Source organism: Hemicordylus capensis, chromosome 2, assembly GCF_027244095.1.
Source record: "Hemicordylus capensis ecotype Gifberg chromosome 2, rHemCap1.1.pri, whole genome shotgun sequence".
NCBI classification, from domain to species: Eukaryota; Metazoa; Chordata; class Lepidosauria; order Squamata; family Cordylidae; genus Hemicordylus; species Hemicordylus capensis.
Genome location: NC_069658.1, coordinates 87,676,562 through 87,693,506, shown reverse-complemented (window position 1 = coordinate 87,693,506; position 16,945 = coordinate 87,676,562). Strand labels below are relative to the sequence as shown.

Sequence of the window (16,945 nt, the reverse complement as noted above, 5' to 3'; positions counted from 1 at the left end):
GGAACCTTGGAGCTGTAAGACTCAATTGGCAGGGACCAATTGATTCGCTGGTCTGCACTGAACAGATGCAATGGAGGTGGAGAAAAAGCATTTCTTTGCCACCCCCACTGCCACGGAGTAGTCCCTAAAATGGGCTCTAGCCCATGTTCTGTTGGATTTGTCACAACTCTTCCTCCAGCACCGTTCCAGCCATCGCCCAAGTTGTTTCATTGCCCTAAGCTCCAAGGAAAACCAAGGAGCAGAACGGGCTTCACCAAGCCAGAGAGGGTATTTAGGAGCAACCATTCCAGAGATTCACTAGGGCCTCAGCAGATCACCAGCTCTGGACACTGGAAACTCCCTGAGGGCCATCTGGAAACCAAGCGGATCCATAAGCCTTCGGGGGGGCGGGGACCATTCTAATTGGTCCATCACCCCTGCAGAGGGCAGATGGAGCAGTTAAACTAAACCCCACCAGATGATGATCTGTCCATGACAAGGGAGTTATCTCAAACTCCCCCACCTCCAGATCATTTATTCCCTGGTTGGCAAAAACCAGATCCACAGTATGTCCTGACATGTGTATAGGGCCCAATACCAGCTGAAATGGTTGCCATGGAGGCCACAAAATCCTGAACTGCACCTACTAGGGGGGCCTCAGCATGGACATTGAAATCCCCCAAGACAATAAGCTTGGAGGAACCCAAGGTGACCTCCAAGACCACCCCCGCCAGCTCAGGTAGGGATACTGAAGTGCAGCAGGGTGGTCGGTACACAAGCAGAATCCCCAGCCTATCTCGGAGGCCCACCCTCAAGGACAAACACTCAAAATTCTGAGATTGCCTGACTGGGCACCTGGAAATGGGAATGATCTGTCAAAAGATGAACGCAATGCCACCTCCCCGACCCTCCAGGTGGGGCTGTTGCATGATCTGGAAACCTGGAGGACAGAGCTGAGAGAGACCAACCTCACCCAGCTCATCCAACCAGGTCTCCGTCACAGATACCAGGTCAGCATGCTCATCCACAATCAAATCATGGATGAGAGATGTTTTAGTGTTGATCAGCCTGGCATTCAGCAGCAGCACCCTAATCCTCGAGGGAGTGTTCTCAGAGCTTCCTGGGGTCACAGGGTTGGGAGAAGGGCTGGAAAAAGGAACAGGCCTCTATTGCCTGGACCATTTCCCCCTGTAACTGCCTGCCCAACTCCCATTGCCATACCTCCCTCTGTCTGCTACCTGTGAGATTGCTGTGATATTGCTGCCCCCAGAACATCCCCACTTTTCTGCTCTCCCAGACACATCTCCTCAGCCTGACCAACCACAGCTCTTCTGTTTGATAAAAAAAGCCAGGTCCAGGACTCATGCAGTCAAACTCTCATGCTGGCTTCTTGATGGACGGTCTTCTGAGGCCCCAAGCAGCTCACTCCATGGCTGAGAGCCACAAGGACGAGAGCCCTTGTCCCAGCCTGCTCTTTGTAGCAGGAGCAGCAGCAGCCCCAAAGATGACACACCTGGAGAATGGTGGGGCAGAGGCAACCACCAGTCAGTGCCCCGCCCAAGCTGTTCTCGCTTCCTGTTCTATCTCCTCTTCTTTTATCAGAGTGTGTTAATAAGTTCTTGACAATAACGGAGAATCTGGTGAAGTAAAGCTATATAGGGCAGCGTCCAGACTTTTTAGTCATGACTAAGTAACACTGAAATTAATAAGTTAAGTTAGTCATTACTGGTGTAAGTCCCATTCTTTTAAATGGGATTTAATTATGACTAACTTACTCTGGATGTTTTCCATATAATTTGGAAGATAATTATCCCAAGTTGTATGGTTGTCTGAGCCCAACTCAGATTCAACATGCACATGCAATTTTGATTCATCCTATTCTTCTTGATTATATTGCATGAGACAACTGTTTGATAAAGTTGTTACTTATGGTCCCTAAAATGCTGTTGGCCAGATTGTCCTGGCTTCAGTATAATCCTACAGCAGACGTTTCTAACCCTGTCCCCAATTCTGTCATTGTGGCTAGGGATGGTGGAAATTGCAGTCAAACAATAACTGGAGACACAGGTTGGGAACCTCTGTCCAAAAGTCCTAGTGATGATCTAGTGAAATTATTTCTCTTGCTTACTTCTACATGCATTTCAAAGCCAAAGGAAACTTAAACGGCTGCCTTGATCCATTCTAATCAAGGAGGTTGTCATTTGAAGGGCTGCAAATCTGTAACACATTGCAGTATTTAATTTCTATGGCCTAGACTGTTGCATTTCTTAGAATCTCAAGTGTCTCCGTTCTCATGGTAAAGAACATTTCTAAGGAAGCAGAATCAGGTTGATTGTAAAGTGCTGGGCAGGGATATGAAATAATAGGCCTACTCATTTCCTGTACTTTTCCTTTCCCCATACACACATTTGGGATAGCACAAAAACCTTTCTTTCAACACACATTGCTGCAAATATATCAAGATATCTTAGAGAGCACCTTCTTCTGCATGATCCCCACTGCACGTTAAGGTCATCTGAGGAGGTCCGTCTCCAGTTACCCAGTAGTTCGTCTGGTGGCGACGCAGAGGCGGGCCTTCTCAATAGCTGCTTCTGGGCTATGGAATGCACTCCTGGAAGAAGTCCGTGATTTGAGTTCATTACTGCCTTTCAGGAGAACCTTTAAAACCTATCTGTATGACCTGGCCTTCCAGGGTTTTTAAACTCTTTTAAATTGTTTTAAATGGTTGTCCTGGTTTTCCAGGGTTTTTAGCTGTTTGCCTGTTTAATTGGTTTTATTCTGTTTTTTATAGTTTTGATTTTAATTGTTAACTGATTTTAATTGTTTTTATCTTGTTGTAAACAGTCCTGAGCCATTTTGGAAGGGCGGTATATAAATCAAATAAATAAATAAATAAGATCATAAAAGGACAGTAAATACTATTTCATTTCTAATGAGTACTGCTGTTATTAATGGACCATAAGTGGCAGACTACATTTTTACAAAAGGTCCCAGAATCAACTCTCTGATTAAGTGCTTTCAAGTAGAATAGTTGAGATAGAGAAAACTTCAGAGATATTGAACGATTGTTGCCAGGGTGGCAGCCTAGAATATCAGCAGAAAATGGCTCCCTGTAATGATATTATCTATTTTAAGTATTTAATGTTGGGATTTATGTGTATATACATTGCCTTTGTTCTTGCCATTGATGTATTGTATGTATATCTGTGTATAGGCTTGGAGCAGAGTTTAGAATGGTTGTGTAAGTCATCAGTTCTGTAGACTGATTGGTCAGTTTTTATTTCTTACTGGATGCTTGAGACTGTTATGTTCCTGTTAGGATAATCTTTCACTCAGAGTATGACCGCTGCTTATGATTTGGTAATATCTGAGTAATAAACCTTAGTAACTTTGTTCAATGAACTTAACAAGCCTCAGTTTCTGCTCTGTTACAATCCACTACATTTGATACCCCATTTTTCAATCCAGGAACTTCCAAAGTGGCTTACAACACAAATTAAAACTATCACAAGAAATAATAATGACAATGACGACGACGACGACAACAACAACAACATTATTAATACCCATCAAATAGCATAACCAATACAAGCAGAGTTAGAATCACACATCTATAGACCTCAGGAAATTAAAAAAAAGTTTTTACCTGGTGCAAAAATGTAATAAACCTGTCAGCAGACGAACTTTTCTGTGCAGAGAATTCCAGAGCTGAGGCAATACCGAAGAGAGGGTCCTATCTCTGGCTGCTATTATTTAACAATTGTGTAAATTAACAATTTAACAATTGAATAAGTGATGGAATGTTACAAAGAACTGGGTTCAAATTCAGCCATGATGCTTACTGGTTGACCTTGAGCCATTCTATTGCAGCTGATTTCATGGGATTGATGGGAAGGTAAAATGCAGGAAAATACCATACACATCATCTGGAGCTCTTTGGGGGAAGGCTGGGGAGAAGAGCTAGTCTTGCAGTACCGAACATGAATTGTCCCCTTCGTATGAGATGAGGAGTCTTGCAGTAAAGTTGGTAAAGTTGTGCTGTTGAGTTGGTGTCAGCTCCTGGCAACCACAGAGCCATGTGGTTTTCTTTGGTAAAATACAGGAGGGGTTTACCATTGCCATCTCCCGCGCAGTATGAGATGATGCCTTGTAGCATCTTCCTATATCGCTGCTGCCCAATATAGGTGTTTCCCACAGTCTGGGAAACATAGTTTGGGGAATATACCAGCGGGGATCTGAACCAGCAACCTCTTTCTCCCTAGGCAAGTTATTTCAGCACTGCACCATTAGGTGGCTGTAGTCTTGCAGTAGTGAACATGAATTGTCCCCTTTGCAATGCCATGGCTAGCATTTGGATGGATGTCCACATGTGTGTGCTTTCTGCTGTAAGATCTCCTTAGGTGATTCAGCTGTAGCTCAGTGGGCTATGGCTGCATCACCTAAAAGACAGATAGGGCTGAGAAAGCCTCAAACCTTGGAGAGCCACTGCCAGTCAGTGTAGGCAATACTGCGCTAGAGGGACCAATGGTCTGACTCAGTATAAGGCAGTTTCCGGTGTTCCTAAGGGAATAGAGGCATCTCATTGTTGTTCACCTCAAGCAGCAAATGACAATGAGCTGGTGCATCTGTAATGTTTTTCTCCCCCGGCTCTCTAGTCAAAATCCTGTGCCCAAATGGATGGTTGATATGGAATGCTATTCTGCACAATGGGAACTCTAGGGATCAGCATCCTCCGGCATGCTTGTGTCAGAGTAAACTGCAATAAATGCCAAGTTGCAGTGGGAGTAAATTGCAAAAATGCATTGTGCTTGGCTATAGAGAAGAGCTTGGAATAAATGGAGAACAGTAATCTTAGCTTGTCATGGTCGTAGGGCTCATTTTTAAACTATGGGAAGCTGGCAGAGCGCCATTGGCTTTGCATAGGAAGATGCCTTATACCAAGTTGGATCATTGGTCCATCTAGCTCAGTATTGTCTAAAATAAACTGGCAGTAGCTTCTCCAAGATTGCAGGCAGGAGTCTCTCTCTGCCCTATCTTGGAGATACCAGGGAGGAAACTTGGAACCTTCTGCAATGCAGATGCTCTCCGCAGAGTGGCCCCATCCCCTAAGGGGAATGTCTTATAGTGTTCACACATGTAGTCTCCCATTCAAATGCAAACCAGGGTGGACCCTGCATAGCATAGGGGACAATTTGTACTTGCTACTACAAAACCAGCTCTCCTCCCAGAATGCAGCTGAGCTGTCGTATTCCATCTGAAAACTTCCCTTTTAATTTCCTGAGTGTTGTGTCCATGTATCTATCTTCAGCTCTCATCAGCCAGGGGGCATGGAACAACCTTGATATTCATTCTTGGCAGTACCACAAATCACTGTAATTTGGTTGCCTGGCTAGCTTTAGTTTCCTAAATAATAGATTCTTTTTATTATACTCACACCCTCCCCCTCATGGTCACTGACAGTTTGCACACTTAGAATAATTGATTGTATAATATTAATTGGATAGTATTGAAAAATGCAGATTCAATGCATAATAAATCTGAGCCAAACTAAGGTATAAAAATGGCTCAAATCAATACTATCACAGTTGTCTTTGGACTTCAGCAAAGAAAAAGAAAAAAGGAAGATTTTTCCTTTCCTTTCACAAAAATCAATTGTCAGAGGCCAGTGTGCCATATTTTCAAACTCTTTTTCACATGTTCGTGGCTAATAATCACCCAACAGGATTTCCAAGGTATTAATTAACTGGGAAATTAATAACACATGATTAAATTAGCACTTAACAATGCAGTAACAAGGACATTAAAGTGGGCTATTTTCAGAAGGGAACTTTGGAGCTGTAAGACTCAATTGGCAGGGACCAGCATTTGTATTCAAGCCATCATTCACACTGCTTTTAAATTATCAGTATTTGAAGATGTCGCTCTCTGATCCTTTTTAGTGAATTAATTTAGCTATAATCCCTGAAACCAAAGCAGGGATTTTGTTGTCTCATTCCCACCAAATAATAGGTATGAGATGGGAAGGAACCAAAGGCCTTTCCACACATTTGTTGTATTGGGGCAATAAGAGCCCAGCGGTTAGTCAGTTGTTCCAGAGTATCCATCAATTTGTGTATCTTAGTGCAGCTCAGGAAACAGCATTTTTCCATGTGTCAAATCTGAATATATGGTTGCTGGGAAAACAGTATTTCCCCTTCTGCTCCAGACCCCAGCTGGCTCATCTTCCACAGTTTGGAGGACTGTGTGGAATGAAATGCAGCATGAATAGCAGAGACACCTTTTGGCTACTGCCTGTGACATCAGTATGAGTAATACCTTCTCTGCCATGCCCATGCTACTTTATATTTCACAAAATAATTATTTTTATGCATTTTTAACCTCTTACAGAGGTTGAGATGTCCTCACCATATCATTCCAAGGCGAGAGGGTTCAAACGTCTTATTAAGTGACCAAAAAATGTTCAGTAGAATCATAGAATTCCATGTGCTTAAAGCAGGAATAGTTTTTGATCCTGTGATTGCCTCCCTATACTGCATGGTGAGCCTGCCCCTACTTCTCTCTCCACCCCCTGAAATACATTTCAGAAACAACTTATATGTGGATCAGCTGTTCAGTGAGAGAAATGTTAAAAATGACCCTAAACGCATTCAAGCCCTTGGACTAATTAAGAATAACTCTCTGGATTATGACCTTGGTGAGCACCACAAAGCTTCTCTATTGCAATATTCTGCTTTCCTCTGTACACACACACACCCCGCTCAGCAATCTACTGCATGATGTTAAACCTGACTTTTCTATTTTAAAATGCAGGTCTAAGGTATTAATTCCTACACCCTCAATACCCCTTGTATTAGAAAAGCAAACAGGTGGTCGCTCCTGCAACATCTCTATCTTCTCTGCATCAAGGATATCCCCATCTATTGGATGTGGGCAGGATAGTTGCACTTTCCAGATAAAAAATCTAAGGTGACTGAACCTATATAAGGATTGCAATACCCTGCCCTGCCCAAACCCTATGTATGTTCAGTAGATTATGCCAGAGCATGGTCTGAGGGCAGAAGAGACACTCACCTTGCTGAAGTTAAGCAGGTCTGGATATGGTCAGTGCCTGAATGGGTGACCACCTGGGAATCTCAAGTATGCTGTCTTACTGAAAGAGAGGTGAGCAGGGCCAGTGACAGGCAGTGTCTGTGTCAGGGCAGCTGCCAAGGTCTCAGGACCATCACAAGGACCAACTGTTCATCCCTGAGACTATCTCTGTGCCAATGGCATTTCAACAACTATCTCAAATCCCACCCAAATAGGAGGGGGCCCATGGAAGGCAGTTTCCCAAGGGGCACTGAAACCTGAAAGGTGGATATAAACATCAGTACATAAAAAGCAAACACATTGGGTTGACAGTAACGACTGCAATAGATTATTCACAAATGGGAACCATGAAAACAGCAGGGCCCCAGATTACATGGATGAGCCTATGTGAGTTGAGTATGGACACACATTGGCTCTGTTTGCACAGACTACTATGGGGCAGCACTGCTGCTATGATCCTGCCCTCCCCCTATACATTCATCTGTCCTATACTTATTTTCTATTTGAGCTAAAGTGTCATCAGCATATAATTAGGGCTAGGACAGTCCAAGGAAAAGAAACCTTTTCTTCACCCTGTTTTCTTGAGATGTCCAGGTGAAGACTATAGCAGAAGAGCTTGTGAAGAACAGGGATTAAGGTAGCAAAATGAATGAAAAGGAAGTTCATATTCAAAGAATTATGTTTATATGAATCTCAACAACGAGTGAGTCTAGCGACTTAAGTGGTGACATGATCAAAGTGATTAATAGAAATGTGAATTTAGCCAGGCACTCTGACTTCAGAGACATGAAGAATTATCACAACCCACAAGCAGAACCAAAATCAATTAGACATTTTGTTGCATGCTTAAACAGATCACTGGGAACCAGTTGTGATTTGTAAGGCATTGCTTCTTTGGTAGCCCATATCACTGCTGAAGGATTACAGAAATGCCTCCACTCGTGTGCAGTCAGATTTGAATGGCTGAAGGATAATGTAGCTGTAGAGCTAGCCTTATTTTGGTGAGGTGGTGCATTTGTACCTACATAAACAAACCACATTTTCAAATGGCCCATTACAGCAATAAACTAGATGGAAATGATAATTTACATATATCTGGAGAATCACACATAGGGTGCTTAGAGGAAGGGAGAAAGGAAAGCTGAATATCTTGCATAAAATTATTGCAATCTAACACACAGCAAACCTTGATTGTTTAATGAATTAAATGTATACTTATTTATTGCAATAAAGCAATGTAGTCATTTTAAAAATCAAGACTCTTTATGCATTCACATAGAGAGTCTTGATGGCAAAAAAGTATCCAACTGTAACAGCTTCTTGCATTTTAGTTGGTGTGACCTACAAACTCTAAAGATAAAAATAATGCCCATGAAGTTTTTAAAGTGAAGGATTAAGAATATTGCTGCTGGTTTTTTTCCATCGCTCAAGTTAGTAACCTGTCCTGTGCAGATGCAATTTCCAATTAAGACATTGATGATACTACCTGAAAATAAAGAAAAGGAGCAAGAGAGAAATAAGAGTGGATAGTATAAGCGAATGATGCTTCATGATTTCACTAAATTCAGCATAACAATTTATCAGGAGTTAAGAGACCTCCCAAATGTTGTTTAATCAAAGGTTTGGAAAAAAGGAACTGTTGTTTGTACAGTATTACATGTTGTGATGCTACATTTGGAAATAGAAGGTGGAAACACAGCCTGTAGTTGTAGCTAGATATTTTAGATAACAGATACTGGCGATTTTCCTTCAGAGGGTGAAATTTTGTCAGATGGTGAAAGACAGTAATAAAATTCCCACAGGCACTGACTCAAAGGTGGTTATAAATTTAACCATAATCTCTGCATCTAATCTAGAAAAAAAATATTGGTGCTCAACTTCTATCTCCTTACCTTAGTTGTGAGAAGTAGGCATTCTGCATATTCCCAAATGCACTTTCTTCCTTATTGTTTGTTACTAAACATGGTCTGACCTTGGTACTAGTAGAAACAAATAAGCACTAAGGCTTAGTGAGGACTCATTCAAATTAAATCTCCCTCCCTCCCTGCAGAATCTGTAACAGACAATCACATTAGTTTGATGGTTTAGGCTTACTTATCCATTAATTTTTGCGAAATAGCTGTGTTGCCCATCATAAACAGGCATTTGTAATGCATCTTTGGAAGCCTGTAGAATCTGAATTTTAAAAACAGGATTTGGAAGACTGCTCTTTCTCCAATCAAGCGTAATCCAGTGTGAGATAGTCCAAAATATGCTGTTTTCTGGAGACTCTAATTCTTCATGATTTGTCATCCAGGAACAGCTCTTCTCAGACTTAGACCAGGCCAATCCCCTGTGTGGACAAAGACAATCTCTAGGGCAGGTCTGACCTTACCTGCTGACCTCCAGTCAGCAGGTATGACTACCTCCCAAGTTTTTTAGGCAGGGCACGAGGCAACATTCCCCTATGGTTGTCTACAGCATCTGGTATTTAGAGGAAGATTGTCTCTGAGCATGGATGTTCCATTTAATTATTGTGGCTGGTAGGAAGGCTTCTGTGGATGGAACTGGAGGTCAGGCAAGTTGAAGGAGTTTTAGGTGGGTGGAGCTGAGGTGCTCCATCTAAACTAAGAAGGAAATATCAGTAGTTTTGTTTAGACAGTGTACCATGGTTGTACATTTGAAGTATCAGTTAGTTTCATTTTCCAGGACTCTGCTACTACTACTATTGCTGCCACTATTGTATACTGCTATTCAACAGTTCTTAAAGTGATTTACATATGAAAATAAATAATAAATCCCACCCCGCCGCCCGCCAAAGGCTCACAAGCTAAAAAGAAACAAGGTAGACGTGGGGTTGGAAAGGGACAGTTGCTCTCACCCTGTGTAAGTATGAGAATCATCACTTTAAAAGGTGTGTTTTTGCTCATTTAGCAGGAATACTCAGAGAAGTCACAGGTAACACACAAAAAATTTCAACTTCCTTAAGTGTGCTTAAACCCATTGAAATGAGTGGGCTAAAGCACACTTCTTCTGTGCTGGATTTTGGTCAAAGAGTAAATAATATGCCCTTGAAGAGTGAGCTTACTGATGGTCTACTTGATTCAAATATAAATGTTTCCTAACCAGGACAACCTCCTTTCCCTGCAAGATGCTACACTGAGAAGCAATTTAAATACAGTTACCAAAATAACATCAACAGTGTCTGTGAAGTTTTGCTGAGTTAAATCCTTTGAGGAAGATTAGGATGTTGGGAGAAGAAGAAGAAGAAAATCACATTTAAGAATACCTCCTTCTCCCTTGTGGGGTGGGGGGGACACACCCTAATCTTCTTTGCTTCACCATGACATTTGAATGTTCTGTTTATGCCACATCTCTCCCTTGGAACCCATAGAACAGCAGGGAACCATTATTCTATGACTTCATTCTGCTCCACTGACATTATCCTTTTAAAATAAAATGGAGATTACAGGGAAGTATTTGCATAAGAACTGTTGATATTCACTGGCTGTGGGACATGTATGTAAGAGTTAGTACTGAGGTTTAATTAGTCACAGGTAGCTGAACTTCAAGAAGTGGGCTGCAAATTTTATTTGCCCTCAAGAAGGCAAAAAGGAATATGAGGCCTAATTTATCCATGTGTAGAACTATGGGAACTAAAGGGAAATATCTTCTGCCTTCACTCATGGGCCAGTGGAAGGGTAGAAGCAACTATGAGAAGAACTCTTTAGGTTTTGACTTCTGTTAAGGAATTGTCAAAGCACTATTGCAATTGTTACAGTAACAACCCAAGTATATCTTGTTGTTTTTTGAGACCTCTTTAATGCACAAATATATATTAAAAAACTGGTGTTCAAGATAGCAGACAGTTCAATGTAAACATCAGCCTCAGTGCTATACAAAAGTGATTGAGTTGTGCTCTTAAATATAACTCTATGTCATGATTCAGCAAAAAGACTGACAGCAATCAGCCAACCTTGTTACAGTGTCAATCCCATTACAAACCTCCAACGTGACATACTCAGAGGTGTTGTGAGCACCCTTGCTGAACTTGGCCTGGCATTGCAGGCTCAGAAGTCAAAGCTCAGGCCAGTGTCTGACTCTGCCTTATTGGAAAAGCAATCAGTAACCAAATGTAAATTGGACTGTGCTGAGCACCAGAAACTGAAATGAAATTGTTTATTTTCTGTTCAAGGATTGACAGAAGGGAAGAAGCTTGCCCATCTCTGCTCTGAACATGTTTATGCACTATTGCTGTGCTAAAGTTTAATCATGATATCTGCTTTGAAATTACATATGCTGGGAATAATCATACTTAGAAGGCTTTAAGAAATATCCATAGATCAGAGTACCTACATATTTTAGGGGTACATGATATAAGCATGTAATAGTAAATGCTGAATTCTATGCACTTTATCCTACTAACAATTTCCTGGGACTGGAAAGGCGCCTTAAATATGCTCATACAGCTGACCACAAAACTGTCACCCTTGAGAAGACAGGAATATTTTGAGTACATTGAGAGAAACAGTTCCATTTGGTCCAATAAACAACGTCGGATACGACCCTCACAACCCGGATCTTCGACTCTTATATGGCACAAGAGAGCTCCTGTGATGGGAGGTTCTTGACATTTCCTGGAGACAGGAGGAAGATGGTGGTGTCGCTCTCTGATAGAAGATCCAGATTAGAGACTTGGGAAGGGTATAAGAAGGAAAGCCCCTTCTGAACAGGGTAGTGTTATCAATGGCTATGCTGAGCCACTTCAAGTCTACCTTAGCTCACACAAGAATCTGTTGCCACGGCTGTGGTGCCAGTGCAAGGGTTCTGCTCCTGAAATGGACAAGAAGTAGCTGGTGATCCCTTCCACATGGTAAAGGGACCAGAGAGACTTCTGTTCATGACAACCAGCTCTACGTGGACCACCTGAGAGTATGCTAATGAGCATCCAAGGCTAGCCTTGATCTCGAGCTCCGCCTATATCCTAGTGCCTACGAGGAGACCCGGTAATATGACTCTCTAACAGCAAACCTCGCCTCTGTCCCTGTCTCTCTTATTAACCGGTGTTCAGCCAGTCCCTTACTTCATCTGTTCCCCCACTCCCCTTCTCTTCCTTCCTGTCCTTTCTGTCTCCATGCCTGCTTCACTGCATTGTAGTGGCCATAATAATTGCTGAAGCAACACATATGCAAGTTAGTTAGCTGGTGAATGAATTTGAGCTGGGAAAACGTTAGTGAGGAATGAATTTAAGCTGGGGAAATTACTTTAGATGCGAACTGAATTAACTACACTAGGGGAAATTGATTGATTGCTTTGCTCGCCTTAATTGATTGACATTTATGCCTATGTAACCAATTGCCTTAATAAAGCCCATTGAATTACAGAAGGTTGTTGTGTCTCCTTTCAATTCCAAAATCATCCATGGCCACCGCAAAGAGAACTGAGTTAACTACCATTTGGCTAGTGATCGAGCCTTGCTTCCACCACTGCTAGGTGTGAATCAGGGCATTGTTCACGCGACAGAGGGAGGAAATAAAATTCCCAAACTCACATAACAGGAAGAGCAACTATAGAAGGGAGAAAATAAAACATCATAAAATGAAGTTCATACCCACACTCAATAACCAATGTATTTCATTGCTTCCCAAGTATATCTTCCTGTCCCAAGTTCCTGGTTGGCAATTTTATTCCCTCAATTTTCCTGCATCAGAACATTTCCTGAGAGACTAAGGTCACCTTGGGACATTACAGCAAACCATGGTTCCAACGCATCTGCAGTTTGCCTCCATTTTCCCCCACACCACTCAGTATAATTTGAGTCATTCAGAACCACTCACACCACTGTGGGTTTCTAATGCAGACATCTACGGTGCTGAGCAAGGCAGCTGTTCTAGTACAACTCACACTTGTGCACTCACAGGTCACACACTGCTTGCATTAGGAATAAGAAAGAAGAGCAAAAAAACCCATCAACAACAACAAAAAAATCAACCAACTCTCAACACACTGAAAACAATCAAACTCATATGGAATAAAGTGATATGAAATATGTAACAAAGATCATTTTTATGAAACTGACAAAGCTGCCTAGCCAAATGTAGACACTCAAGACAGGCGTGATGCCGAAATGGTGGTAAACTGACACCTTATCCAATTGTGGTCAAACCACATAGATTGCCATTCCACAGTGGAAACATCTTATAACACATACAGAAATTAAATAACTGAATTCAACATAGAAATGCAGCATACAGAACCAACAAATCTACAGAACAACAAAAATATGAAAAACTGATAAATGGTTTATATAGGTATTGAGGCAGAGTCCAAGATGTTTTCCGGATAAGGAAATGTGATAAGTACATACAGTTCAGGTCATGAGTCCTTGAACAACAACAAAAAGCAAGCAACATGCTCTGTGATGTATGCAGTGTGGATCATGAGTCCTTAAAACATCATAAGTCCTTAATACAGGAAAAAGCAAGTGACATTAATAATTATTTATTTTCTTTCTTCTCGACTAGTTATATCTGGTGTATTGTGTGGCAGGTGTTTGTCTGTTTGTAGTCAGAAGTCCCATAATATTTTTGCATTTTCATTTTCTACAACGTTTTCAATTTTATGGTATTATTATTATTAATTCAATTTCTATACCGCCCTTCCAAAAATGGCACAGGGTAGTTTACACAGAGAATAATGAATAAATAAGATGGATCCCTGTCCCCAAAGGTCTCACAATCTAAAAAGAAACATAAGACAGACACCAGCAACAGTCACTGGAGGTACTGTGCTGGGCGTGGATAGGGCCAATTACTCTCCCCCTGCTAAATAAAGAGAATCACCACATTAAAAGGTGCCTCTTTGCCAAGTTAGCAGGGGTTGCCTTTGTTTCTTAAGCTACCACAACTATGATTCGTCCAACAGCATTACTTTATTATCAAAATGCTATAAATGTGATATACATTTGTACAACATGCCATGATCTACAAATCAGAAACACTTATCCAGGAAATAATCTTGTAATGGTTAACCTTGAATTGATCAGAGCTAACTCGAATGACTGTTTTTGTCTCATGTTAGGATGTTTTAATTCATTAGGCATGTTCATGAATACTCACTTGTAAGACTTGCAGTAAGGAGTTTTGTATAAGTGACAGCAACACTTACACAAATAAAAGTAAGGACACAGCCTGAACTAACAGGGCCACATCAGATGCTGAAGAATCAACAGAGGTTTGTGCCAAAGCAGTCAAGATGCCATTCTGTGCTAAGCAACTTAAGTTTATACAGCTCTGATCTGCTTAACCACATTTATGCTTATTTCTACTAACTGACAGCATTAAAAAATATCAGTTCTGGGGTGCCCCAAACATGCCTACATTGTTTGCAAACATGGAAACTGGAAGCACTACAGCTCTAACTGTTCCAACTCTCCTTTCCCCTTCTGTGCAAAATAATGAGTAAACATATTAAGCTGTGTAGGACCTAGAACAAAGCATCCCCATAGCAGTATGGAAGTCTGCTGCTGTGTTTGAACATGAGGGCGGTGGACAAAAGAGTCACAAAGCCAGGCAAAGGGAACACATCGTTTCATTGACCTGGTGCTAGGTCAAAGGGCCAACAATACACTAGTATACCAAAACACCAATACAGTTTATCCTGGTACTGGGCTACAGGTTGGGGGCAGTGTGTATGTAGGTGTGTGTGTGGGGGGGGGGGTAGTTTTCCAGGAGGTATTGAAAACTATATAGCAAGATTCTATTGGGGTGTGCAAATAGGTTCGAATCTGAAGCAGTTCAATATTGAACGGGTTCGGTTCAAAGGTTTGGGGTTGAGCCGAACCACACCTGGTTCGGCTTGACCACGGACCAAGCACCTGCACACACACACACACACACACACACACACACACACACACCAGTTAGAGGATTCATTGAGCCTTTAAAAAAAAACTCTTTTAACACCCCCACTGGGTGGCTTCTACAAGGTGGTGGGGTCTGCAGAGGCTCTCCTTCCCCCTGTCGGCCTTCCTTTTTGTAAAAATTGCCCTGTTCAGGCGTCTTCGACCCTTTCCGGGCCTATTCCCTGGCACAGTGGCCATTTGGGAGGCTGCCATGCCTGCATGGCTGGGTCAGAGCCAGGCCACTCAGGGTCCCACTGCACAGGTGCGGAAGCCTCCAAAATGGCTGCTGTGCTGGGAAATACACCCAGAAAAGGCTGAAGATGCCCGAACCAGGTGATTTTTTTTTAAAAGGAAGGCAGGTGGGGGGGGAAATCTCCACGGACACCCCCCCTGCCACCTCGAAAAAGCCTCCCAGAGGGGGTAAGTTTAATAAAAGAATTGGGGGGGGGGAACCCAAACCAAATGGAGGGAGTTGATGGGGGACAAAACCAAACTGGCCTGATCTTGTTTAGTTCCAGTTCAAACTTGAACTTACAGGAAATGCAGACAGACACATACACACTTGAACCCCAAATATTAGATCAGAAAATATATACATATATAAGCAAGCAAAGTGTGTTGTATTCCTTTCTATTTTTTTCCATAAGCCCCTTTGTAAATACAATTGTTCTACCAGTTCTGCAGTAAAGCATATAATTTTTCATCATTGCTACTGGCAATCTAGATAGCATATAATAAAGTTATGTTAAGCCTTTAAAATGGGAGGGATTGAAATTAATTCTCTTTTAGCTTCATTTTTAAGAAGATAGGTTTTTTTGTGTTTTTTAAACTATCCTACATGTCAGAACGATGTACCTTCAATGCATATTGTTGCCTGTCAGTGTGACACGATGTGACTGACACATCTCTACTTTGCCGATCATCATGGAGAGCTTTTTCTCCTTAAAATTATGTGCCTTTCAAAACTATTTTTAAACAGCATATTTTCTGCAGCTATATGTGGCTATGCCACTCATTCAGGCCGAGTGCTCCAGAGAGCTGCCAAAATGACAGCAGATAAATGAAAGGGTGAAGAACATTTGATTTGGTGAAGAACATTTTTAGAAACAAATTTCTGTAAATGAAGTCTGTCCTTTGGGGGGATCTCCTGATGTTAGTAAGATTAACCTTGGCAATTTCCTATGATGACCACATGTGTGAAAGTGTGAAACAGTTGTGGAAATGACTAGTTTGATTTTAACAGCAGGAAACAAAACTCACTGCTCAATACAGCCATCAGCTTAAAGCACACACAAATTTCCCTGCCTAGAATGGCTTGTCTGTTGATTTCAACTGGGGATGGAGTGGGGCTAGTACACATGCAATCCTTTGCTCATGTAGATTGTGTCCCTCCATAGGAATGGAGATTCTTATTGTTTTAACTGATTCTAAGGTTTTAATGTGATTTTTACATTTTACTATACTTTAATTTTTGTAAACTGCCTTGGGATGTGTTTTATTTTTATTTTTATTTTTACATGTATATCTTGCTCTCCCTCCAAGGAGCCCAGAGTGGTGTAATAATTATATGTATCCTCACAACAACCCTGTGAGGTAGGTTAGGCTGAGAGATGTGTGACTGGCCCAGAGTCACCCTCTGATATTCATGGCTGAATGAGGATTTGAACACAGGTCTCCCCAGTCCTAGTCCAGCTCTCTTACCACTACACCACACTGGCTGTCAGTATAGAAACTGAACTATAAATAAATAAAATAAATGAATGAATACCCTTACACACACACACACACACACACACACACACACACACACACACACACACACACATTAACTCGGTCTAATGCACCTTTTGGAGCATCTTCTCTTTTGTGAAGTCTCCTGTTCTTTGAGATTTGGAGGTAGAATGGTGTGAATGCCTGGTTGGGCAAAGGCCTAATTTGGTGACCTTTCTCCCATTTTTAAAGAGGAAAGTATAAGAGCATGTTCTGTGACATAGC

General features: G+C 41.7%; 1 long non-coding RNA gene across 3 annotated transcripts in view; it reads right to left on the bottom strand.

Moving 5' to 3' along the window:
- Positions 1-16,945, bottom strand: part of LOC128342252 (uncharacterized) — a 107,695-nt gene that overhangs the window by 8,157 nt on the left and 82,593 nt on the right. For 2 of the 3 annotated variants that reach the window (XR_008314865.1, XR_008314863.1), the window contains exon 4: positions 2,458-2,590. The exons of the other annotated variant lie outside the window; for it this stretch is intronic. This is a non-coding gene — a long non-coding RNA (uncharacterized LOC128342252). The remainder of the gene's footprint in view (positions 1-2,457; positions 2,591-16,945) is intronic. 3 annotated transcript variants of the gene reach the window in all.